This window comes from Molothrus aeneus, chromosome 4 (assembly GCF_037042795.1).
Source record: "Molothrus aeneus isolate 106 chromosome 4, BPBGC_Maene_1.0, whole genome shotgun sequence".
In the NCBI taxonomy this organism is placed as follows: domain Eukaryota; kingdom Metazoa; phylum Chordata; class Aves; order Passeriformes; family Icteridae; genus Molothrus; species Molothrus aeneus.
In genome coordinates this window covers 41,750,922-41,775,812 of record NC_089649.1, presented here as the reverse complement: position 1 = coordinate 41,775,812, position 24,891 = coordinate 41,750,922, and the positions used below count along the sequence as shown (strand labels likewise).

The 24,891-nt window shown below is 37.7% G+C and overlaps 1 protein-coding gene across 5 annotated transcripts in view; it reads left to right on the top strand.

Annotated features, from left to right (window-relative positions):
- Positions 1-323: 323 nt before the first annotated feature.
- SORBS2 (sorbin and SH3 domain containing 2) overlaps positions 324-24,891 on the top strand; it is a 144,163-nt gene continuing 119,595 nt past the window's right edge. For all 5 annotated transcript variants that reach the window (XM_066548356.1, XM_066548347.1, XM_066548344.1 and 2 more), the window contains exons 1-2: positions 324-442; positions 18,962-19,089. The gene's annotated coding sequence lies outside the window, so the exon portion shown is untranslated. The remainder of the gene's footprint in view (positions 443-18,961; positions 19,090-24,891) is intronic.

Below are 24,891 nucleotides of genomic sequence, written 5' to 3'. Positions count from 1 at the left end.
TTGAAAAACCAGCTGACTATGGTATAATGGCTATCCCTAATGTCTATTTCCTAGGTAAGGACGATTATTTACCCTGAGTGCTTACACAGTTCCCTGTCAATTTTGGCGCTTCGGTTTGGCGCAGAGAGGCGCTTCCCCGGCCGCGTTCGCGCGGTGCTTTGCAGCGCCGGGGCGCGGGTGGCTCTGAGCGCTGCCCGGTGCCCGCTCGGTGCGGGCGCTCCGCGGGCGCGGTGCCGGCGGGGCCGGAGCGCCGGGGCGGGCCGGGCCGCTGTTGGCTGTTGCCATGGCTCCGGCAAGCCGGGGGAGCCCAATGAGCGCTCTGCGGCGGTGCCGAGGGGACCAGCCATTTTGCTTATGGAAAACAATGTGACATATTCTGCTGTGCTATACCGGGGAATAAACAGCAATCCCGTCGGGGGACGCAGAAGAAGCGGGCATATTAGTGAGTAATGCGGGCGGCGGAGCGGGCTCGCCAGCTGCCATTTTGACAGGCCGGCGGCTGCCGCTCCCGCCGCTGCTCGGGGGAGGCGGAATGCGGGGCGATAATGCTGCATATCTGCTGTCAGGCGGCGGAGCGGGGGCTTGTCCTGTGAAGGCAGGGCTCCTCCGCACTGCTGTCTCGGCAGCTCGCTAGCCGCCGCTCGGAGCCCAGCCGGGATCCAGGGCCGGGGAGTCGCCGCTCGAAGCGCGGCTGGCGCCGGGCGCGGCGCTGCCAGGAGCAGGTGTGCGGCTCGGCTCGGCCCGGCCCGGCCCGGCGCCGCTGCGGCTCCCGGGCTGCTCCCGCCGGGCGAGCTGCTGCCGCCGGACCCGGGCACAAAAGGGAGCGCTGGGAGCCTCGGCTGCTGCGGGAGAGGTACCTGGGCACGGGCTGGTGCGGGTCTGTGGCACAGCTGGGCACAACTTCGTGCGGGAAACAAGCTGCTCTCAGTGCCTGTGCCTTGGCTTCGGTCCGTGGCTGGTTTAGGGTGGTTGCTGAATTCATTGATCTGACTGCCGTTGTCCTTAAACGTTTCGATGTGAGTGTTGTTCCATATGGTTGCTGATTCAGAAGGATGCTTCCAATAGATGATAATTATTTTAGCAGAAAATTCTACTGAAAGGCAAGGATTATATTTTTGTTTGGATTGTCATTGTGTTTTTTATTATCAGGATAGCGTGGGTGAAATACAACATTATAGAACTAGTGAGCATGTTTGCCTTACATCAGGGAGTTCATCACTAGTAGATTCCATGCATTGTGCTCAGCCACAGCGTTAGATTTAAATTGTCCAACTGCTGCTGTGCAGTATGTAGGTCATAATAAAAAGCAGCTTTTTCACCAGCTTTCAATGGACTGCGTGCCCCAGTGCTGTGGTTGATTAGTTTGTGGTGCTTGTGCTGTTAAGAGCAGTGGTATTAAAGCCAGCTCACACCTCCTTTTTAAAGATATCACACGTTCCGTGCTAGACAGAGCACAACACACCCATTGTGTCCCTCCGTTTGGCGTTCAATAAAAGGAAGGAAACGAGCACTCCACATGGAGCACCAGCACATTAATAGCACAAGACGGTTAAACTTTATTGAACAATCCCAGGGATTCTGAGATAATCTACTGAAGGAACAGACAATAAAAACACCGAGACGTATACCAGGAACTAGTAGAAATGGGAGAGGTCTTCTGATAGGGACTGTGTATTAATGCTGGAGATTTTTCAGTGCAAAATGAATTGTTCTGAGTAGCTATTAATCACAACACATTTGCTTTAGTTAAACCTGGGTCAATAAAACCTCAATCCCTCAGGACAGATAACGTTTCTATTTAAAGTAGCATTTTCCTAACTACCAACTGTATTCTTATGCATTAATACAATTTCTGAATTCTCTTATAATGAAATGCATTATTATTATATTATTCTGAAAACGGATCTAAATATTGTGATTCACTTTGCATCTATAGAAAATAAGATGATATTTTGGTTTTAAGCCTTCTTTAATATTTATGTGGATTTAAGTCCCACTGAGATGAGCCATTTGTTTGGACAGTTGAGTGGGCATGAAATCAAGAATTTGAGGTCTGGTATCTTTATAGTTAAATTAGTAACCAGCACTCTGTAACTAGGAGCCAAATTCCAGTGTTGTTTCTGTATATATCCTGCAAAGGCATTTGAACAAGCATGATCAGCAACTGTCCCTCAAGTGAGACATTGCATTTGGAAACAGCAGTATATAGTTGAATTGCTACTATGTATTCTCCCCTGAGAAAAGCTCCATCTTACTTGAACCATTTCAGGATTCTGTTTTTTGGCGAATGCACACACACCAAGTTCTTTATGCCTCTGTGCAGGGGTCATACCATAAGTGGTTTAGAGAAGTGCCTTCATCTGTGATCTATAAAGTGGAAGTGCCTTTACAGTGTGGCACTGCATGAATATTTATATTCTTATATTTATGACTGAGTCTGTAATTATGAGGAAAATTATAAACACGCAGAGCTAGTATTTAAGATGTTGGTAAGTCTTTAACAAAGAGGGAGACTTTGTTACAACGATAAGAAACATGGATGTAGCAGTATACAAAGTAAAGGATCTAGCTGTTCAAGGTGAATTGATTCTCACTGTGGATTCTTCTCGCTATGAAGAATTTATGGTTTGAGGAAAACAAGTGAAGACTAGCAATGACTAATCAGTAAACAGTGTGCACCCATTAGGTGCTGATAGATGCATCTTATTTGTCATTATTATTTAAACCAATATTCTGTGCTCTTTCCATTCTGCTTTTCTCCTTTTGTTATTTTTCTCATATCGATTCCTAGCTTCCCTCTGCTTCCTTACTGTCTGTTTGGCAACATCTGATCCCATCAGAGCTATTTGTAAATCAAATCGGTGACTGTCAGTAGTGGTCATGGAGGTACTGCAATAGAATCTGATGTGGAGGAAGAATTTAAATGAGTTAGAGGTAACAAACAGCAACTAAGTAATGAGCGTATCCAGTGCAAACTAATTCCACATCATGTAAGTTTTAAAGGCCTAGAATTGGGTCACTTATGTAGCAATCAAATGGGCATGCATGGAGAGGGACATTTTTCCTCTCATGATGATTTGAAGTGTATTTATCAACAGAAGGTTTACAAGAAGACCTTGGCAATAATATGACATAGGACAAATTGGAAAGCCTGGTATTAGAAATGGTAACATAGAGTTCTAATTTAAGTCTAGAAGTTTTTCAGGTTTCAGTGGAGCCATGGTTTTTATCAAGAGGTGATTATGCATTATTGGAAAACCTCTAGGTTATCCAAAGTCAGAGTCTCTCTCGGTCAGCAGAGATGTAAATAACATCAGCTGTCGTGCTTTAACATTATAGTTGCTTCAAACATTTTTTAGACAGATGACCTTAGAAGGTGACTCTGGGTCCATGTGTAGCTCTTAAACAGAATACCAACAAAGCAAAATCAGGCAGATTAATCCTAAAATGCAGTGTCATAGTAGCAGGTGCAAGCAGTAATAGAAATAAGAGACCAGGATGACCGAAGGAGGTAAAATGAAGTGGTGTGACAGTTTATTTGGTATGCTGTTTGTTTAAAATAATCAGGTTTGAGCAACCAGTGATAAGCATGAACTGGTCATGGGGTGTGTAGAGCACAGTAACCTTACAAGAGCTAGTGTGGAAATGTGTTGTCTGTCCTCAGCCTGTGGACTCTTCTCAGTGTACTTACAGACATGACCAGCCTGTGAGCAGCAATACAGAAGGGATGTGCCCAGGGAAGACACAGTTATGGAGTTAGGGTATGTTGTATGGTGTTACTCTGTGAAATGGCTGAATGTCACTTCTGCACATGAAGGATCAGGTATTGAATGTAATACATCAATTATGTGGTTGTGTCTGGAGTGCACAGCCTCCATCAGGTGTGACCTTGGAACAGTATTTCTGCTCCGGTGAGGCTGTCTGAACAAAAATAGAAATAAAAATTGTCAATTTCTACCTGTTTGTAAACTAGAATTATACAAATGCACGCTTTGTTGTTGTGTCCTACTGCTCTGATACCAGTCATTTCTCATGTCATTATTTCCTATTGGATTAAGCATGTTACTGTTGCCAGTCTGAATTTCCTTTCTTTACTGCTGTATGTAGCATGTAGCTTCCTATATGAGAGAAGACTGTGCCATAGATGCCCTGTGTTCATTTTTATTCAAATAGTCTTATGTCTTTTCATGAAAGTGTTTTGACAAAAGCTGACCTTTCTGAAATTATGAAGCTTCTTAACATTTAAAAGCTAAAACAAAAACTAGGAAGACTTTTAAAGGCACTGATGTAATGGAAAAGTTCATGTATGGGAGGGAAAAGGAAGAGAAGTAAGTACTTAAAAGGGCAGCATGTATCTTTGAGTAAAGGCATGCTAGATGACGACATTTTAGATCTACTCCTGCTTTCAGTGTTTTTGAAGCATGTAATGTATTTTTCTGTTCAGATGTATTGTTCCATAACAGTGGTACATCATAGCTAATACTGCTGTGAAGTAGGAAATTCCAAAGGCAGACCCGTTTCTTCTGTTATTTCTAACTTCTTTCCCTAAATAGATTGATTTTTTTGGTCTTTCTGTACTGAATACAGATAGTGTTCTGACTCATCCACCCTTAAAAACCTCACCAACCGCCATCAGGGGGTTGAATAGCACAGATGTGGTTCTGTGTTCTTAAGTAACCTGAGTAACATAGTGCACTTTTAAAGAGGTGATACTGAAGGTCGTGAGTCTCAGAGAATAGTGGGAAAAACACACTAAAAGGAAAAGCAAACATTCTTCCTCTCAATCATTACTATGATCAAACTATACACCAAGCTTTTTCATTAGCCTTTTCATAAAACAGCTGTTAAATAATGCTGAGAGATAGAATAATGAAAGCTCTACTTCTTTTAAGGGTACTCATCTTGCACTTCATGTACAAGTGTCAAAGCAGTGTACAACTGAACTGTTTGTCAGGTACCTAAAGCTATCCTTAGTTTAGCAGCAGTGGCTTATCAACTAAATTTGTCCACAAGCGTAGCAGCTTTACTTTTTTGCTTCTTCAGGACCCAAAAGAATATGCAGGAATGCATGATGAAACCAAATGGAAATGGAATCAGTAACTGCAGTTCTCACAGCTGAAAATCAGATTCATTGACGTTTGTGAAAATAGTAAAATGCATTGATTTATAAGGGTTGCATTTAGTTGTAGGATGATGAGTTATGCTACTCAGAAATCAGTAGTTGTGACTGAAAGTCAAAATAGGTAGAAGGGTCTTTGTGTTTTTTTCAAACAGTTTAAGAGTAACATGTCTGGTTCCTTAATGTATTGTTGGTTTTGTGGGGGTTTTTTTGTTTTTTTGTTTGTTTGTTTGTTTTTTTATTTGGTTGGTTTTTTGGTGTTTTTTTGGTTTTTTTCTTTTCTGAACAGCACCAATAGGTGAAATCCCAGTTCAAGCAGGCAACAAGGCAGAAAGGTGACTGTAACCCTTCGTAAGAGGCTTAGGTGGGATGGTGTGGTCTGTGATTAGAAGGGGTAGGGGCTATGTCAAGAGCAGGACAGCCACAGAGTGTTCTTGTCAGCATGATGCCATGGGTTCTGAGGACTCCTAATAACCATAGCCTGAACATAGAGCTTCATCACCACAGTGCACCTTGAGAGCTATAGTGTTTAATAAAGCCACATATCTCTCACTGGGATTAACTTGCTGGAAACTAATGCTTTGTCAGAGTTTAGTTTTAGCATGGTGGGGTGGGGGAGGCTATCCAAGATTCAGTTATCTGGATCAATTCTCATGTCTGAAAAATGCATGAACTAGAAATTACATGTTATTACAGAGGGTCTCTGTGCATAGGAACAGTATTTTCACTGCTTGAAGTGACTACAAGTGAAAAGTAGTGATTCAGGCAATAGAACAAAGCATGGATTAGATAAATTGGGTGCTTTGACTGTTTTTCTTTTAGTACTCATTTTTTCTTAATAATGAAAAATTATACACAATTATAAAATAAAAAATATCTTCCTTTTTAAACATAAATATGTATAAACATTTATAAAAACATAAATGTAATCTGACATCTTGGCATCAAGCAGGTGCAAAATGACATTTTAAAGGTACTAAATGCCTATTTCTCACTGAATTTTGTGTTCATTTGAGAACTTCAAATTCTCTTATCTGTTGAAATGAGAGCTTTTCTAGTACATTGGACTATGATAAATAAGGAAGAGTAAATAATTGGTATGAGGCAATTATTGATTGGTGAGAATTACAAAAAAATTGTATTTCATGAAGGTTATTAAGTAAATCTCCAGCACAGGATATTTTGCTGTGTCCAATAAAGCAACCATCATGGACCTTCATAAGGAGTGGGTTAATGGATTAGATGGCCCAATTTTGTTGGTATTTCAACTGCTGTTTGTAATCATGTGAGTTTTGAATTTCAAACTGCTTCAGCCTTTGAGACAATCCTAAATTTTAGGGATTGGCCTAGTTGAAGTATCCAAGAAATAATCCCCTTTTGAACATACAGGTCACACACTACTGACTTTTGTGTATTTTGTGCTTTGCACTTGTTAAAATCTTGCACAGTTATTGTTTGATTTAAGCATCAACCTTGTATTTTCTTTCTTCCCACTAACAGTAAAGATTTCAAAGAAAAGCAAGCAGTAGCAACCCAAAGGGGTGCCAGTGCAAAACACTGTTTATGTTTCATTTAATTCATATATTGATCAGGTACGTCACACTGCTCCTTCCAGCCAGTTATACAGTTACACATTTTAATAAGCAAATCCTGACAGAAGACAGCAGTTGCCAGCAAAATTTAATTTAATTTAGTTTCTAGTGAATTTCTAATGAACAGGGAACTCTAAGCAGTGACATTCTCCAGATAATCAAATTCATGGTAATTGCAGTTTTTCTTTTGGAGAAATCTGTATTTGTTAGGAATCCGAAGGAAATAATTATTTCAGTGTGACTGATGCAATCAAATGGTTTACTTTGAATAAGTAAAATATGTAAGAGGCTAATCAAATGAAGTGCTACTGTATGAGAGCAAACAAAAGGGTGACAGGTTTGATAGTAGAATAAAGACCAAACCAAAGGCTTTGTTTTGACATACATTCAGACAATCAGGCAAATTCAAGTCTTTTAAGAGACCTCCTCTATAAGGGTCACTTTACAGATACGGATCATGTAATCTGAGCCTTGCAGATTATCATTCTACTTCTAAACATGTACAAGAGAGAGGTTTTTAATTCCTTATTTGCATAGCTGTAGATTTACACATTCACATGTTTTTGCCATTGGCATTTGATGACTGATTTATGGTCTTGAGCAAAGGCCAAACTCAGGACACACTTTTAACTGTCAGGATTGCAAACTCTACAGAATTTGTTTGAAAGCCAGTACCTGTTAAAATTAATACATACAAAGCAGTAGGAGGATCCCTTCCAGCTTCTCTTATGAGCAAGGCAATAATAATTGCAGAGATTGTGTGCTAAATTAATTCAGGTGTGAATTTGTTTTTTGTTGTATTTAGTGGTGCAATTATCTTAAACATAATTCTCTAAAATCAGTCACTGCTTAGATAAAGAACACAAATGAAAATAAACGTGTCAGTAAGAGCTATAGAAAGTACAGCAGGGTCAAGTTCTCTTTGCAATATGTGCTGAATGTGAAAGATGGAGCAGGCTTGATGCAAAGGTAAACTGAAAAGCAGGTTTATTAACACATGGCTCATGGCTTTGACCTCTGCTTGACTACAACACCAGTGGCTTTCTTGATTTCCTGCAGCAGAAGTGAAAATATAAAGGCTATCTGAGGAAGAAGCAAATAGTAGCTTTGTAGATGAACTTGGGAAGTGTTCTTATGATAAAAGATTACTGCTACTTATGAGTGGATGAAATGTATGTGGGGAAATTTGAGCAGATACTGTGAAGAGAATTCTGGGACTTGCAAGAGGAGACAGGAAAAGAATTACAAAAGTGCTTGAAAACGAAAAGATAGATATAATTGCTGCAGTGACAAGACAACAAGCCATCTATATGTGCCCTCTATTCTGGGCAGGGACAGCTACAGAGGCTTCAAAGAAAAAAAATTTTACAGTGGTCTCATGGGGTGCATCTTGCATAGATCAGAATGTGTTACTTAAAACCGTGGGTTCAGATACTGTGGTTAAATTGTGTGTTGACAAGAGGCCTAAACAATAGCATTCCTCATGGGGGGACCAAAACAAAATTAGAAATCAGATTTCAAAAGTACTGTGGAGAAATCAATCCTCTCAGGAAAAGCTACAACACAAACTCAGAGTGAAGGGGAAACAAGTGTGAAGAAACATGAGCCACTTCCTTGAGGAGTTCACATACCTGAGCATTCAGGGTTTTTTTGGGGTTTTTATTTAAAAAAAAATAAAAATAAACAAAACGAAAATGTCATATTTGCATTCTAGTCAAATCTCCAGCCCATACACAGTGTGCCAGGGCAAACTACAGATTTCATTTTTTAAATTGATTTTTAGTCTTCATCTGCACACATAGTAACTCCAATTGAAATTTTCAGATTTGAAAACAAATTGATCTCCTTCTGTGGGTTTTTTTCTTTATGTTGTATTTTATTCTTGGGAGACCCAAATGAATGAGTCTTGTCCCTTCACAAGTGCTTTAGATGAAGCATTAGAAGTCTACATTTTCAATGTGATTACCCATTATGGAAATGGGATTCTTTCTAGCTGTCCTGCACCAGCAATGGAATAATGCAGTTTTGAGGGTGAGATCAGGTGTTAAGGAGCTCTAATTTCTGTCCCTTGGTTTTGCACCAAATTGTTTTAACTGGGACAAAGTCTGTTAGAATGTTCATGGGATAATTAATGTGTTTTGCTTTATACACAAGTGAATTAGGACTGCAAATGTCTTTATAGAAAATGTCCATTTCTCAGTGTGTTACTTGGTTTTAAAATGATGAGCTGAGCTGGAACTTGGAGGTGGCTTGAGTTCAAACATGACTTGAAAGAATAATTATATTGCAAGCTTTCTTGTGTGTAGTCCTGTCAAATCTGTGTAATTCTACTGTCATCTTCAGTATTGTATATATTGTATTTAGACTTCTGTGGACTTTATCTTCCAGCATGTTTAGGAACAGCTTCTCTTTATGGTCATTAAAAAGTGGGGGGGGGGATCTGAACTAATTGCAGATAATGCTGTGAAAATTTCACATTCAATACCTAAAATTGTCAAAACAATCTAATAATATATATAATTTAAATCTTCATAAAAGAAACCACTTCTTTTGAATTCTGGACTTATTTTCTCTGGTGAGGACATGTGGATAGTTTTTACTAAGCACTTTCTTAAAAAAACTAAAAGGATTTTTAGCTTTGCTTTGCGCAGAAGCAGATAATTTTTTAATGAACTTTTTTAGGGATGGGTTTGGAACTATACTCTGAGGTGTCTACCCTTTTTGGTGGGTACAATAAACAATTGTAGAATTCTTACCATTATGTTTGCAAAACTGTGAAATCTGACTTGTTGTTTCTCATAATCCTAAATTAGTATCTTAAGCTCTTAAGTGCTGAAATGATGATTCAAGTTTGGCCTTGTAAGAATCCAATCTGAATAATATTTTTAAAAGCAAGGGCATGACTTCAAGGCAGTTGTTCTTCTGTGACTTATTTTAAACCTGGGTGTTTTCTTTACCAAGACATTTTCTAAACAAGGAACTTAGAATTCATTTAAAGGTTTGTTGGAAGAGGCCAGAGAGGAATTTAGCAAAATGACACTTACAAATGGTATTATTATAGACTTTGGTATTTTTGAAAGCTCTTATTGATGTTTTCTCTCTTTGAATGCAATGGTAGGAATCCTCCCTTAATTAATTAAAAGTAATTACAATAAATGTGTGCTTTTAAAATACCATTGAAAAGGCCTTAGCATGCAGCTTTTTGCTATTCTAACTTTAGGTTCAGCCCAAAGTGCCTATAAATTTCTTTTGAAGAATTCTGGAAAGATTTATCTAAAAGATAAATCTTATTTGTTTACAAAGTTTATTTTTGTACCTTGATATAATAGATTTTCTGATTGTCATTACTTACATCAACATTTAAGTCTTACTATAATTAGTAAGATCTGGGCTGAAAAGGTTGACACTATCTTGGATGAATCTGCTAACCTTATTTACAGTGTATTTATTACTGGAAATAGCTTCACATGTTTATATAGACAAATTTTACCATATTTTGGGGATGTTCTGTTGAGTAAATAGTCCAGCCTCTTGATGAACATCAGAAGTAATGTTCAAATTGTGCATTTCAACTTGGAATCCTACAAATGCTAACCAGATTTTCAAACTGAGGTCAGTGCAATTGTGATATTTTTTCATCTTAAACTTTCTGTGCTGACTGTATCAGACACACCTGTGAGTTTGAAATGTCACTATCAAAACCAGGCTAAGTGGTCACTAAGTTTCATGAAGAGGAGGAATCAGGAAATAGAGATGTCTTTGTGTTGTCATTCCAAAGGCAGCAATGTTTCAATGCTGCATCATAAAAAGATTTTGTGTGTTGACTTTTTTAGGTGTGGATCACATAAAAGTTAACATAGAGATTTGATGATTTTTTTTTTAAGTTTCAATGCTATTTCTCTTTTTGAAAGCACTATTAAAATGATTTGAACTGCTCAACTTCTGGACAGTTTAGACTTTGATCTTAACTCACATGTTTCTAGTTCATGCCACCCATCTATCATAAGCTGATTTTGTTATAAATAACCAAAAGCTGTACAGACACCGTGTAAAACTATTAGTGATTTCCCCCCTCTGTTGTTGCCCTCTGGTTTCAAACTCTAGTCTTCAGATAACTGTCACTCACATGTGATTTTTTTTCACCCTGCTGATCAGAATGTAAAGGCTGACAAAAAATATCATCAAATGCTTTTCCAATGTTCTCCTCATGAGCAATTTGTTTAATTGCTGCAGGAATCAAATGTGCCTGAGCTTGAATTTTAAGTGAATGGGTTCAAAGCAGAAGGCAGGGCAAACAGAACACGAGCAGTTTGATGTGTTTTTGGACACTAAATTTGTAATAATTAAACTTCTGCTAAGACACGTCTGCTGTCTGCTTTTGATGTGCTTTATACAAGGCTGTAATTTGACAACTATTTTATCTCTACCATCTCTTTTGGGAAGTAAGATAGAAAACTGTGTGATTAGCTATTCTGTATAAATTTTGTAGAAAAAATTTATCTTTCAAGTTTTCAATTTTGTTTTTCCATTTATGTTAAGTTTTCAAGCCGCTTTTGAAGCAGAGGATACCACAAGTCACTGACTTCATCCTTCAGTTGTTTTTTTTTTTTAAGTGCAAATGTGCACAACTCTATTGTTGCTTGTAGTGATCATTGTATAAGGGTTAAAAATAAAATTTTCTGGTTTGAACAGTCATTTCATCAAGCTGATGAACAGTAAACAGCATTGAGGGGAAAGAAGGGTCTTTTGAGCTGTTATTACTAATAGGCAGAGGAATTTGAAAAACAGAGGATGTTAAAGTTCTGAGGAAGTAAACAATTTCTAGGAAGGGAAATCCACCTTTCCAAGTATTTATTTTTCAAAGAGAGGAAACTACCTAATAGGTGTAAAACTTCATGGATACAAAATAGGACATCTACTTCAGATTATGTTACTCTTGACTTCCAGTTCTCATCTATCTTCAGAACCCCTCTCCCAACCTTCTTTTGTGCAACTTCAGCCACCTTACATTTATGGTATGTCAGGTGCTCCTTCCTCCACCCAATGTGGAAAATATGTACATCATGTTGTTCCAGCTTTCAGTTTGTTGCTGTTTAAGAATATTTTTAAGGATCTTTTCTCTCCACCTTCCTGGGTGGCACTGGCCTTTGTCATATGAATTGGGGTCTCATTAATGGCCTAATTTTCCTAAGGAGTATACACTGCATCTCATAAAATGTGTAGTCATACTGGCTACTAAAAACAGAGATAGCAAAAAGTCTTATTTTAGAGTTGTGTCTGTAGACACCCTTCCTTGTGGAAGAATTTTTCCATTCAGGGAGAAAGTTTGCAGTGGAAAATATGGCTGCAGTTTTGAATTCTTTATTACTGATATTCACTGATCAGCAGTGGAAGATTACTGGTGGAGAAGAATTAGAAATTTCTAAAAATCCTTAAAGTAATGTCACCCATGGTGACTATGCTCTTCTTGTCTCTGTTATTTGCCACTTAAATGAGGGTAAATTCTGTTAGCTGGAAAATTAGTTCTGACCTACAGATAATTCAACACAGAGCAATTAACTGGCAGCACCGCTGTAACATCCTGCATTGCCTTGAGTACAGCAAATATCAAATTGACTTTCCTGAGCTAGGAAAAACATGAATATAGTTCAAACAAATGTTTCAAACTAATAGCCTGTTCTGCAATTAATAGTCCTGTAAAGAACACAAACAGCAAACAAAAGCTGTGAAAGAGCTCTCATTTTCACTTAGCTGAAGCAATACATGATAGATGACTCCATTATCATGTGCCTCTGTTAACAAGAAGACAAAACAAACACAAGATCAGCACTGATTTCCTGAGCCATTCCCACTGGCAGGTGTTGGTTTCGTGCTTTAACTTTGCTTTTGGGAGCTGTATAACTTCCTGGAAACCTTTCCTGGAGTTCCTTTCCCTCCAAGCTACTGTATGAGGATTTGTCAATCTTTGGGGAAATTATGATCTTCAGGAACAAAGAGATTTGAACAGGAAGGGGTCAGTTTTCTGTTTTAGGAGCTTCCTGTTGTGTGCTACATCATACTGCAGAAAGGAGATTTTTTGTAGGGAGCAGGAACAGGCTTGGTAGGCTCAGGCATTTTGGCAGCATCTTTTCTTGCTGATAAGCAACATGAAGGTGGACAAAGGTGGAGGCAGTGTAGCTGCAAGTAGGTTCAGTCTGCTGGTGTCGTGTACCTGGGCTCTTGAAGCAACTACCTTCTTTGCAGCCTGAAGGACTGATAGTTGTCATGAGTATGTGAAACTGTGAGCAGCAAAGAGTTTGCCAAAGCAATTGTGTCTTGGTGAGCTTTGTCTGACTTCAGCTGTTTCTATTATGTCAATATTGTATGCTGCCATTAGAGGTAGGAAACATAAATACAAATGTTGGGTTGCTGAAAACCAAATATTGCCTTTGAAATCTGACTAATGGGGGTAAAAAGAAAGAGATATCATAAAAATACTAGACTCTGGTAGTATTACTTTGTATTCTAAAATGCTGAAGAACTATCTCATTAAGGTGTGTTTTCAGTTGGTGGATCATAATAGTAAAATGAATAAACTGACTAAAGGACCACTGATGGAAAGATGGTTCTCTACACTGTTGCTTGCCTTGTAGTGAGAGGTTTTGTACTCATTGGAGGTGGCAAATGCTCACCCTAGGGTTCAGTGCCTGAAAGCTTCTGCTGCAGCAGTTCAGCTGTTTCCTACCTTCTATGCTGTGAGTAGCAGAAAACATTAAAATTACTTAATTGGTAAAAATAAGGACTGTTTTTCCATATAGGTCCCTTGTTTTTTCATTACTAGCCTGGCAGCTTAGCAAACTGGCAGAAAACCATTGTGTTAATTATTGAGAAGCCTAAATTCCTTTGTGGATTTAGTCCTGGTAATTGGAATAGAAGCTCAGTACAGAGTGTGGAGGTGTAAAGCTGGCCTGGCCATAATCTGGTGGTTTAAGAAAAAGCAGAATGGTGTTAGGCCGTGTGTGCTCTGTAACGTAAGTCTTTGTGAAGCGGAAGGAAGGATTTGGGACTTGTGTTACTTCTGTGGATTTCTTTTTTCCTTACGTGGACCAGTAGCTTGAGAGTGCCAGCTGCACACAGGATCATGGCCCCAGAGCCTGGTGGTGGCAGTTCTCCCTTGAGAAGTGAGCACAGTTTTATCCATAGATAACTTTGGGAAGGTGTTTATGTTTCAGAGTATATTGCTCGGCTGTAAATATTTCAGAGTAACAGTTGCTCAAACTTTCCTTTTTCTAGGTAAGTTTTTCCTTTCTTAAGCTTATGACTCACAATTCTTGCTCTGTGAGCCACATGAAGTATGTGATTACTCTGTGAAAGAGGACCAATGTCCTCAAAAGACCAGACAATAGCATGAGGCTTGGGATTGTGTCACGGAAGTGGGAGATGTGACTGCAAATCCTTCTGGAAGTTTAATCCAGGTTTTCCATATCCGTGGCAGATGTTCGAATGTCCATCAGTACAGTGGTTTTAAAAATAATGTGGTGGCATAACATCATCTTCCATGGTTTTGCTAAGGAGTGGAAAAAACCTGAGAACATCATTTGCATACTTGTGCCTCAGATTTAAGATTGATAAAACACAAGGTTGCACAGGACAGTGGTCACCACAGTCGTTTCATTAAGGCAAGGTTTTTCTTGCTTGGTTCAGGAGGAAAATTTTAGCTAACTTTTAAAAGATATACAGATGCTTAGAAATTTGGGTATATATATATTTATAAAATGGGTATTTTAGAAACTGCTCCTTTTCGTTTGGGCTCAAAAGACCCTGTTACTTGCATTGGTAAATCACAGATTGAGAGTCCTAGCTTGTTTACATTTCTGAGGTTTAGGCCTTTAGGAAAACTCCACTCTGTAATGCCCCCAGCAGCCTCCCAAAAAACAACCACAGTCTTACACAAGAGTTAAGCACAGTCTAGCAAAAAACAGACCTGAAGGACAAAGAACTTTGTACCAAGTTCTTGAAACAATGGCTTAACAATATATATTAAGAGTGAGATTAACAATAAGCTCCTGTTCCCCGTTTCCTGAAAAGGCCTTCTCATATTTATTTTCCTGTTCATTTTTAACTGTTTGCTCTTGGAACAGAGGAAGTTAGTTTTACTAACAACGTAGGCAGGCATATTACCCTGTTGGTCCAGTTTCAGAATGATAGCTGTAGTGGCTGTAGTCATTTTTCACATCATTATGAGAGCAGTTACATGGTTTGCACCCAGTTATATGGAACTGGCTAAAGTATTGGAATTGTTTCTAACAGGTGACTAAGAGCATTTAAATATTTAGATAATGTGCTTTCAATAGTTGGAGGGTGTTAAATGCCTGTGATTTCACTTCAAACTTGAGAGTATCCTTATGTTTTAATGTAGTTATTTGGTGCTGGTTTAAAGGTATAATAATAATTTTTAGTGGATTCTGTGTGATATAATGGTGTTATTAAACATATTAAAAATTATAACATAGCTGCTTATTATAACTGTAAAATGACTTACAAAAAATGGCTAGGGTTTCAGTCTAACATAAATCTGAAGTCAAAAATGAGACCTCAATATAGCTAAAGACACTTGGTCTCTTAAAGAGAATGCAGGTCTGCTGTTCTGCAGAGCAACAGCAGAGCCAATGCTTCGTGAACCATATGCTATTTTGCAGACCAGTTCATGCTAATAACGTGAGAGTGTGATTCTTTCTACTTGCTATCTTGATCCCTGTCTTTCAAATGCATGAATTATCTGTAGAACACTTCTGTGACAAATTCAGAAAGCTGCTTTGATGCTTGTTTGAGTATAGGCATCCATGGCACTAAGTTCAGTTAACATGTTTGTGCATTTTTACTTATGTTACGTTATGCAAGATTAACCACAAATAATGTTGTATATGACCTATGTGTAGCAAGGTATTCCATCCTGTCCAGGAGCATGGCCACCCTTCTTCATAGCTCCATTGCTTTTCAGCAGTGGAGGCTGCTGAAAACACACGTGACATTGAAAAATAAATCTTATTTGTAAGATCCTTCAAGTTCCTGTATGTCTAAAGGAACCTAGCCACTTTTGAGGCTAGGTGAAGTCCAGGACAAAGCATGTGATCCATAGCTTTCCTTCTGTAGATTTCTCTTTTTCCTGCACTCTAAAAAATACTCATTTCAGAGATTGAGATGATCAGTTCTATGAATGAACACTCTCAAGGGAGACTTCTGAAAACAGAGTTACATCCATTTTGCTTCCATTCTCTAATATTAAATTCATTTTATGTTACCTGTCATAGTTCAGATGAAATTCAAATTTTATTTGGAAATAAAAAAAAAAAAATTAAAGAAATCATATCCATACTCCTCGCTTCTTCCTGAGGCAGGTAACATGCAATTCATTTAGACATACTGTCGTACTACTCAAAGGTATTCCAGCAATCTTAAAGTATATTGATAGATTCATGTGTAGAATAATACAAGGAAAAGGAGTCATTACACGTGGCTGTGCAGTGTTCACCTGCATATCTTGAAATGTACAGGGACACTTCTCAAAAGGATTATTCTCATTCAGCCCTTCCATATGAAGCTGTAAGCAGTGACTTCAGTGACTCAACTGTGTTTGAAAGGCTAGGCTTAGAAAAATAAAGATTTCCTTTATGTGAATCTGTGCAGTGAAATAGGTATGCAAATTTTCTTTCAGTATTTTGAGCAACCTTCTGGATCTCTTACCAATCAAGATTGTTTCCTCTGGTTTATGGAAATTTCTGTAGTGTCTGCCCTATAGTGTCTGGCTACAGAGGTCCTGGAGGCTTGCACCAAGTGCCTACAGCAGCAGCAGAGCTGTACACTTCTTGGTCATGTTTGAGTTCTAATCAGTTTTGCTAAAAATTGATTAAATCACACTGGAGTGTGTCACTAAAGAAATTATATTGTTAATTTTAGTATTGCTAATAGCCATAAAATGAAAGAGATTTTTGTCAGTCCCTTAAAAGCATAAGGTGACAGTCTTGGTAGTAGTGACATATTTGTCTGTTTTACTAATAAACATACATGTACATTTATCTTTGAGACCTAGATGATATATGTGATATTTCTGACATCTCATGTTTCCTGTGGATAAAAGGTGATCTGATTTGTATGCAGTAGCTAAAGCACCTTAGTATATATTGAAACAGTGCTTATATCATGTTTAGTAAATGCTATAAATACTAATATGTAAACTGTCATTTATTTACACAAGTACAGTTGCAGAGAGTGTGTGAAGAAACAAGGTACCAAGATAGGTTAATTGCTGATGGTGACGCAGCTAAGGGAAATCTGTCTTCTGAGAAGGTGCCTCTGAAAAGAAATGCTGAGCTGCCAAGTGTTGTGTATTAAATTGTGTCAGTAGTAAATTGATACTGCCAATAATGACTTTAACACATACTTCTAGTTTTGTACTTGTGCAGTATTAGTATTCAGCATGTGGATATTTATTGATTTAGCTTGTAGCCACCAGATGAAAGCATTATGGATGGCAAGGTAATGTAGAATCTGACACTAGTGGTCTGCTAGATACAGGTCTTGTATTTATTTACAAACTATACTGCTTGTTCCACTTGGCATTACAGCTCTCAAGCTGGCTATAACTCACACATTATCTGAAATTTAAGCTATTGGAGTCCTTGAATATCTTTGTTCATGAATCTCAAATCTAAACTGAGCTTTTTATCTTTGCTGGACTAGTTTTGTGGTAAAATGATGGTCTTAAACTGGACATCAGGAATGAAGTAGCAATAATGATTAATTTAACAGGTTGGTATTTAGAGTTTGTGGATTTTGTTGTAGTTTAACTGCTGTAACACTAAGAATAGCTGAGATCAAATGGAAAGGATGCCTTTGAGCTAAGACAGAAGGAATTTGTGCTATATTTTTACATTTAGCAGCTTTTTCCATTATTGTTTTAAGTGTTCTATAGCTAATGATTTTTATGCAGGTCTTCAGGAGAAAATGTGCTTTTCATGTTTGTTTGTAACAATGAGCATTGATTTACTCATTTAACAGTTTAATAAATAGCTTGTGTCTGGCATCCTGTTTCATGTGTCCATGTAACTTCCAAACAGCTACTGTTCATGAATAAATCAGAAATTAAGGTGTTCTAAAAGGTTATCAAATTATTGTGCTGAAGTAGATGTGACTGGAAATGTAGCAGATATTGAAACATTTTGCAATCTTTCCACACCAGCCTGTTTTAGGTTTTGAGCTGTGAAAGTAAGTCTCATAACTTTTCCTTGAACAAAAATAACAAAATTTTTCAGTGGCCGTACCTAACAGTGTGGTGATGTTTGAGAACTTTTTCTGAGGAAGCAAAACCAAGAATTGCTGAGATATACAGAGGGAAGTTATAGAGAGGGATATGATGGAAGCTTTCTCCTCTACCAGAAGAGGCTGCAAAAAATTAAACAGTGATAATTTTTCACTGACTCAGTTTATCTGTGTTTTCTTAAACTTCAAAGTAATTAGCTTTTATGTACCTGTGAAGCTGTTCAGGGTCTTTTCTTAGAGTCATTACTTTGTATTTATACTTTCTGTTTTCCAGTGTTTTTACATTATGGGATGGTAAGTTGGTTGGTTTGCAACATGACAGAGCAGGACAGGAAGATATTTATCATGTCAGTGAATGCCCTGGTCAAAAAATGGAATTCCAGCAGCTTCAGGTCACTAGGCTTCCAGAATAGTACTGTTGCTGAAACTGGAAACTTGAGATGCAGACTAGAAACAAACTCCTGCCTTCAGTCTTGGTATACTGATTTGTCCTGTCCTTGGATGTGTCAGATATGATGGACTTTAATGCAAATAGAATTACTCCCATCTCAGATGAAATGCTGTGTAGAGAAGGCAAAATATCTTCAGAGATAACCAAACTCAAAAAGTGTTCTTCACATTGAAAAATATCCCTGGTGGTTCATTGTCCAAGCTAAAAGTTATAATCTTCAAGGTCCCTGATCTCCTTTTAACAGTAGCTTGGTTTGGTTCTTTTCATCAACAGTGGTTGTTTCCCGCTCCTTCTGTTTCTTTAAATAAGAAATTGGACAATGAACAAAGTTTTTTTTTGCTATGGATTTCCTGATTTTTTTAGCTTGGGTTGAGAAGCTGCTTGTGCTGTAGTACATTTTCATTTCGATAGTAGGCAAGCCCATTACTGCTGAAAATAGCTCAAATGTTCTTAGGGAAAAAAAAGCCAGCAGCTTAGACTCTTTCTCTTTCTCTTTTGCAGACTCTTGCACGTGAGTTAAGTTAATTTCTTGAGAGAAACCTTCATAAAGGGCTAAATAAACAAGGTCTATATACACAGAAATTTCTTTCTTCTGCTGCATTTGAGACAGAGCTAAACTCGTCCGTCTGGTAAGTCATACTTTTCCTAAGGATTTGTCTTTTTTCCCACCCTTATGACTTGCATTTCTGAGTTTCTAATTAGTGTTCAGAGAAAACCAGCTTTGGCTTCCTGGTAGTACTGGTGCATTCTGTATATGAAGTACAAAGATCAAGCTCCAAAGGCATTTCTGAGCTGCTTTTACAAACTTCAGAATAGTATCTATTAGTATCTATTCTGTATGGCACTTTGGTATACTAATCATTTATCTAGTGCTTTGTTCTAATTTTGCTATAATGAAGGCATTAAATGTTTTAAAGCAAAAGTGGTGATTATTCTGTCCTAGATTTACCTGTTTGAATGTTCTGCATTTAATAAAGTAATGTAAGAATGTGTATTGCAAAGTATATTCAGTGTCAAGTCAGAGTTTAAAATAAACTTTCCCAACATTCATTCATGTCTCATTGATTTTTGGTTTCACCTCTTCTAGATAAAGTAGATTGATGTTATTAAGTACAATGCTTTATTTTTCTTGGTGATGTGCCTATTTCATGGGACAGTCATCATACTTATCAGTAGTCTTTAATTGATCATATAATTCTGTAACAGTTCTATTTATGTATAATAGCTTCCCTGGGTTTTGATTGTACAGCTTGAAACATTTTTTTTTCCTTTGATTATGAAGTATTAACTGAGTTTGACCCAAACAAAAGTAAGTTTGTCCTCTACCTTCTATTTTTATTCTTTATTGCAATAAAATGAAGAAATTCTTGGAAGAGCAGAAAATGTTTTTCTCTGTGCTGAGGTTTTTCTAAGCACTTGGCTGGCATTAGATGGCACCCTATATATACCCAGTCCATCTGATCACTTATGCTGCAATGCTTTGGCTTACCACAGTTACTGTGTACTTACATACTGCATGCCCTGGCTCTGCACAGCTCATTTTGCAGGCTTTGCTATAGACCTGGCATCAGTTTATTTCCAAAAATATGTTGAAAACCGAATGCCATATTTAAAATAAGTGTTATATTTAATGTAAAGCAATAGTTATCTTTTCATAGAAAAAAACCAAACAAAACGGATCAGCATTCTTGCATAGAAACTGCTTGGAGGCTTTCTAATTAATTTAAGTTTTAGTAAGAAGTTTTCCATCTTATTTTTGGATAAAAAGAGAAAAGCTGGAATGGATGTCTAGATTCCATAAAAAATATCTTACTTGTCTTACATTGATGGTTTTCATATTAAAGGAGTTTTTCACCTGAGAATTACTTCTCAAAAAGCTGAAGCTTCTGAAGGAACTTAAGACACCTCAGAGGCCATGCTGCAATTACTCTTTGAGAAATTTAGAAATATGTGATCGCTTAATATGTCCGAAGACATAGCTGGAGGAGAAATAACACATAAATATGCTGGATAATAGACAAAAAAATATATACCAATTATTTTCAATTAAAAACACTGCTTGAACTGTTCAAAGTAAGGACCAGTGATGGTCTGTTAATGGTAATTTCTTAATTCATGTAAGTTTGAATTTACTGTATATTTTGCTTGCAATTTTTGAGTGAATAGTAGGGCTGACTTAGAGGAACTTGTATCTGGCACGCTAGCACATCCCAAACTTTAGCTGAGTGAACTTGGCACAAAATTGAACATAAGAGAGAAAATCTCAAGAGAGCAGTGGAATTCCTTTCCTTGAATAAGTATACCTTAGCATTCATGGGGAACAAATGGTAACATTTTGTGCACGTTTCTGCTTTTGACAATGTGTCTTTGTTCACTTCCCAAAAGGGATGTCAAAATACACTGAAAAAAAAGCCAACAACTTTCTTATTTGAATTTTTCATTTTACTTAATTTAATGGTCCCAAGGAACCCATTAAATCTGGGATGGCCTAACACCATTGTTTATAACTTTTTGTGTATGTAAAAAAAAGGCTCAGTTAGTGCAGTTTGGTTACACAACTCTGTTCCCTCCTTAGTGTCTTTGTGAGCTTGAATAGAAGGGTAGGAGGCAGTTATATCTATCAGCATTTTATGATGGAATTATTTTATCAAAGTGTCTCAGAAAATATTTTCTTTTTGCCAAAATAAGTGTTATCCAAACAAAATATCATATTACTGAACTGTTACCTTGAGAAACAGAGGATCATGGTAACTTAGATTTCTTGTTAAAAGCTTTGTGCTGAGAAAGACCTTAGCTTAATGTGCTGTTCCGTCATGATGTTACTTCCATGGTGTGGTCTTCTGTTCATTCTGATGGCAGTGGAGCTTTATGGGAACTGTTCTGTATGGGATTTTCATTTATGATCTAAGCATTACAGCAGAGCATAGTAATGTGGTGAAACAGTATGGATTTAATATGTGACAATGCTGGAGAAGAAAAAGGTGTTTTGAAAACTTGAAATTGAGAACTAGTGATAAAGTAAATGAATCTGAGTAAAAGGCCGTGGTGCAGTCATCTCTTCCTCACATTAACTGCAGATTGGGGATATACCAAAATGGAGATGCTGAGAACATTCATATGTGACATCTAAGAGCTGTGTCTGCACTGGACTACCTGGCCATGTGGTATTTTCAGATAGCAACACATAGCTCTGGAAAAAGTTTGTGATGTGATTCTGTATGTAACCAGCTGCTATAGAGGGCTGCAATTTTTATGGCATCCTGGTTATCTCGTGTCTGCAGCAGTGCAAAATTGCAATGCCTCTTTGTTGGCTTTGGAGCTTTGGCTGTGCTTAACCTTTCGATTGATCCAAATGAAACTGGAGCTGGCAGGATTCCCAGCTTCTCACAGTAGCCTCTGCTCATCATCATTAATCTGTGGTTTGGGGGAAGAGAGTAAAATTAATCACTTTATTAATATTCAGGTACAGTAGTCAGCATCTTCTGTAAGAATTAGTAATTTTAACTATAATGTCTAAGCTTTTGGTTGCTTAACTTTTTTAAGAAAACCACTGTCTTTTAGATAAACATTTTCCATGTTCTGCAACTTCAGAAGTATTAATTTTCCATCTTAAAAAAAAATAATAGTTGCAAGTGAAAAGCAGGTACTTTTGCATATGAAACAATGAATAATTTTCACTTCTGCTCCAAGCCTTGAGTTTCATTTGATTCTAATTTTTGTATAAGTTAGAAAAGTACTGGTTTAGGAATAAAGTTGCATATCATGGCAGAGAATTCACCTTTTTAGCCACAGAACCACAGAGTGGGTAAGGTTGGAAGGAAGCGCAGTGAGGTCATCTGGTCCAAAATCCCTCCACTTGTGTGGTTGTACTTTATTTAGAAAAGCATACTTTTAAGCACTTTCTCTTCCCTAAGTAATCTAATAAGTATGCTTTAATCTGTTTTCAAGTGGCTCACATAAGGCATTATCTGTTTATACTTGTAAGACTGCATTTGTCTCCATAATATTAGTGTCTCAAGAATTGGTATGTTTCCTTAGTGATATATGTCCCTAAATGTTTAATGCTGTTAGAATGTTTGATCCTGTGTCATCTTTAGTGCTGGGCATGACTTGGGCACCCCAGCTCCTTCCACACTTGAGACTGCTAATGACTTGCTTCCCAGAAAGGTTCCCTGTAACACTCATTTAGTACAAATTCATTTAGAAAGGAACTGTCCTGGTGCAAAGGAGACTTTTAGCATGTGTATCTTTACTAGTCTGTGCAAAAAGAACAGGTGAAAAAGGCAGTATCAGCTCCAGCCTTTTGAAGCTGAAAGTCCAAGCACCAAGTTGCCATGTGAGGAGCCTCTTGACTTTGAAACTGCTCCTTGAGGCACCTGCATAGGATTCACTCGCTTGTGTGATTTATCTTGATGGATCTAGTGAGCTAAGGCATGAGGCGCAGCTGAGTGCAGCAGAGCTGTATGTGTGACCCTGAATCTCTGTGAGGCATCTGGGCCTCCTGGAAAGCAGTAGATTTCTTTTCTGAAGTCAAAAGAGGTTGAAATAAGATCCACAGATATAAACAGTTTATGTATCTAACAATGTCCAAGTGTCTTATTTAATTCCTGGGAGGGAAGGAAGCAGAGGAGGTACAAATGGGAAGGTAAGCTGTGTTGCTCATGTAAAGGGACAGTTGATCTGGAGAACGAGTTGTCTGTCTTGATAAGATTTAGTCTTTCAGAACAGTCAAGTTCTGACCAGTGGTTGGAATTTTTCAAGAGTATTCATAGCCTTCAATATATAGAATTAGCTAGTTAATCTTTCCACAGTGATGGTTAGTCAAATAAAGGCACTTGGAACTTGCTCTTACAAATGTGTAAAATCACCTTTTGGTTCCTACTTCCCTTCTGGGTCCTGCACAGAGCTTTCCAGTGCTGAAAAGGGAACCTGATGGCTGATTTTAGGAATGTTACAGCACAGGCCCAAAGTAATAGTTTAAAAGTGAGAATAAAACTCAGGTAAGACTTGGTTAAAAGCAAGGATATGAAATATGTGTGCTTTAAACTAGAAATTTAGATGTTATAGCTTAAAGTCTGGGGACATTCTAATGTACTGAAAGATTCTGCTTTTTACTGTGACAGAAACAGTGTTTTAAAATTATCTTAAACTTCTGTAAGCAGAATTAAGCTAGTGTTGAAAGTTTTTGAACAATCTTCCTTAAAGTGTGTCTTGACTTCACCTGCAGGCAGGCTCCTAAAAGCCTACTTGCAATGCAACAGCTGGATGTTAAAAGCTGTATCACCACTTCTTATTGATACCTCAATAATATGTTCACACAAAACATTTTGGAGTAATGGCTTTGCATTAAAGGAAAGATTCTTTATTAAAATTGATCAGATGTACAGTTTAATCTACTGTTTGAACTGAAATTCAGTTTTGACTTGAGGGCCAAATTTCTGAAAAGCACTGTTATCAAATACCATTTTTAAAAACAAATCCAAAGACTAACCAAATTAATAAAACCCCAACAAACCCCAAATCTTTGGAATTAAAAGGCTGAAAAGCATATATAGGCAAACATCTGAATCCTAAAAGGCATAAATGGGCTGTCTGAATTATTTTGACCTTTAGGTCCTCTGTAGTTTGTGTATGCTGGTGCAAAGATTGCTATACACTGACCTCTCCACCCCTATCTGGATTTCCCTCTTTTATGTAAATAGATAAGCATAAATCCAGTGGCTTGGAAATAATTGTACAGTTTCTTGCTTTGTAGCAGCTGACTGCATGGTGATTTTCTAGAAGAACACTTAAGTGACAGGCGGCAGGTCAGCATGGTGTTGATCTGTCTTCCTGGAATCTAGGAAGTCTCATCCAAATGACTTAGAGTGCTTAGATTTCTGCAGTGAGGTGTGCCAAGTGTTTGGTTGTAAAACCAAATGATCCACCAAGAAAAGTTACATTTTTTTTATAAGTATTAAAATACATATTTTATTAATAAGGAATGGGTAGAACAGCTGAAATCAACAGAGTGCTGACTTCTAATCAGAATTTGAACAAAACCATTCAGCTTACTTCAGATTGAAAATAACATTATATGACATAGGTAAGGAGCATGCTTTTGTTAAATTTTCAGGTCTTTATATTCTTTGGGAACAGGTAGAATGAAAAGTAATAGTGTGACAGTAATGTTCTAATACTTGCAGTCTGTTCTACTCTTAGCAGTAATATTTAAGTGCTTGACCAGAATGTTAGTTTAGAGTTGGAGACCTGTTTCCAGTTGAAATCTGGGCTCCTTTGAGGAAGTTGTTTATAGGCCAGCAAACACAATAGAGTAAGTTTGAAAGACCTTTGAGTCAGCTGCTTGAACTACTTATTACAACATGGTTTTTGATTGAGTTTACTAACTTGTCTGTCAATTATCTGACAAAGCAGAGTGGCCTGGACAAAGG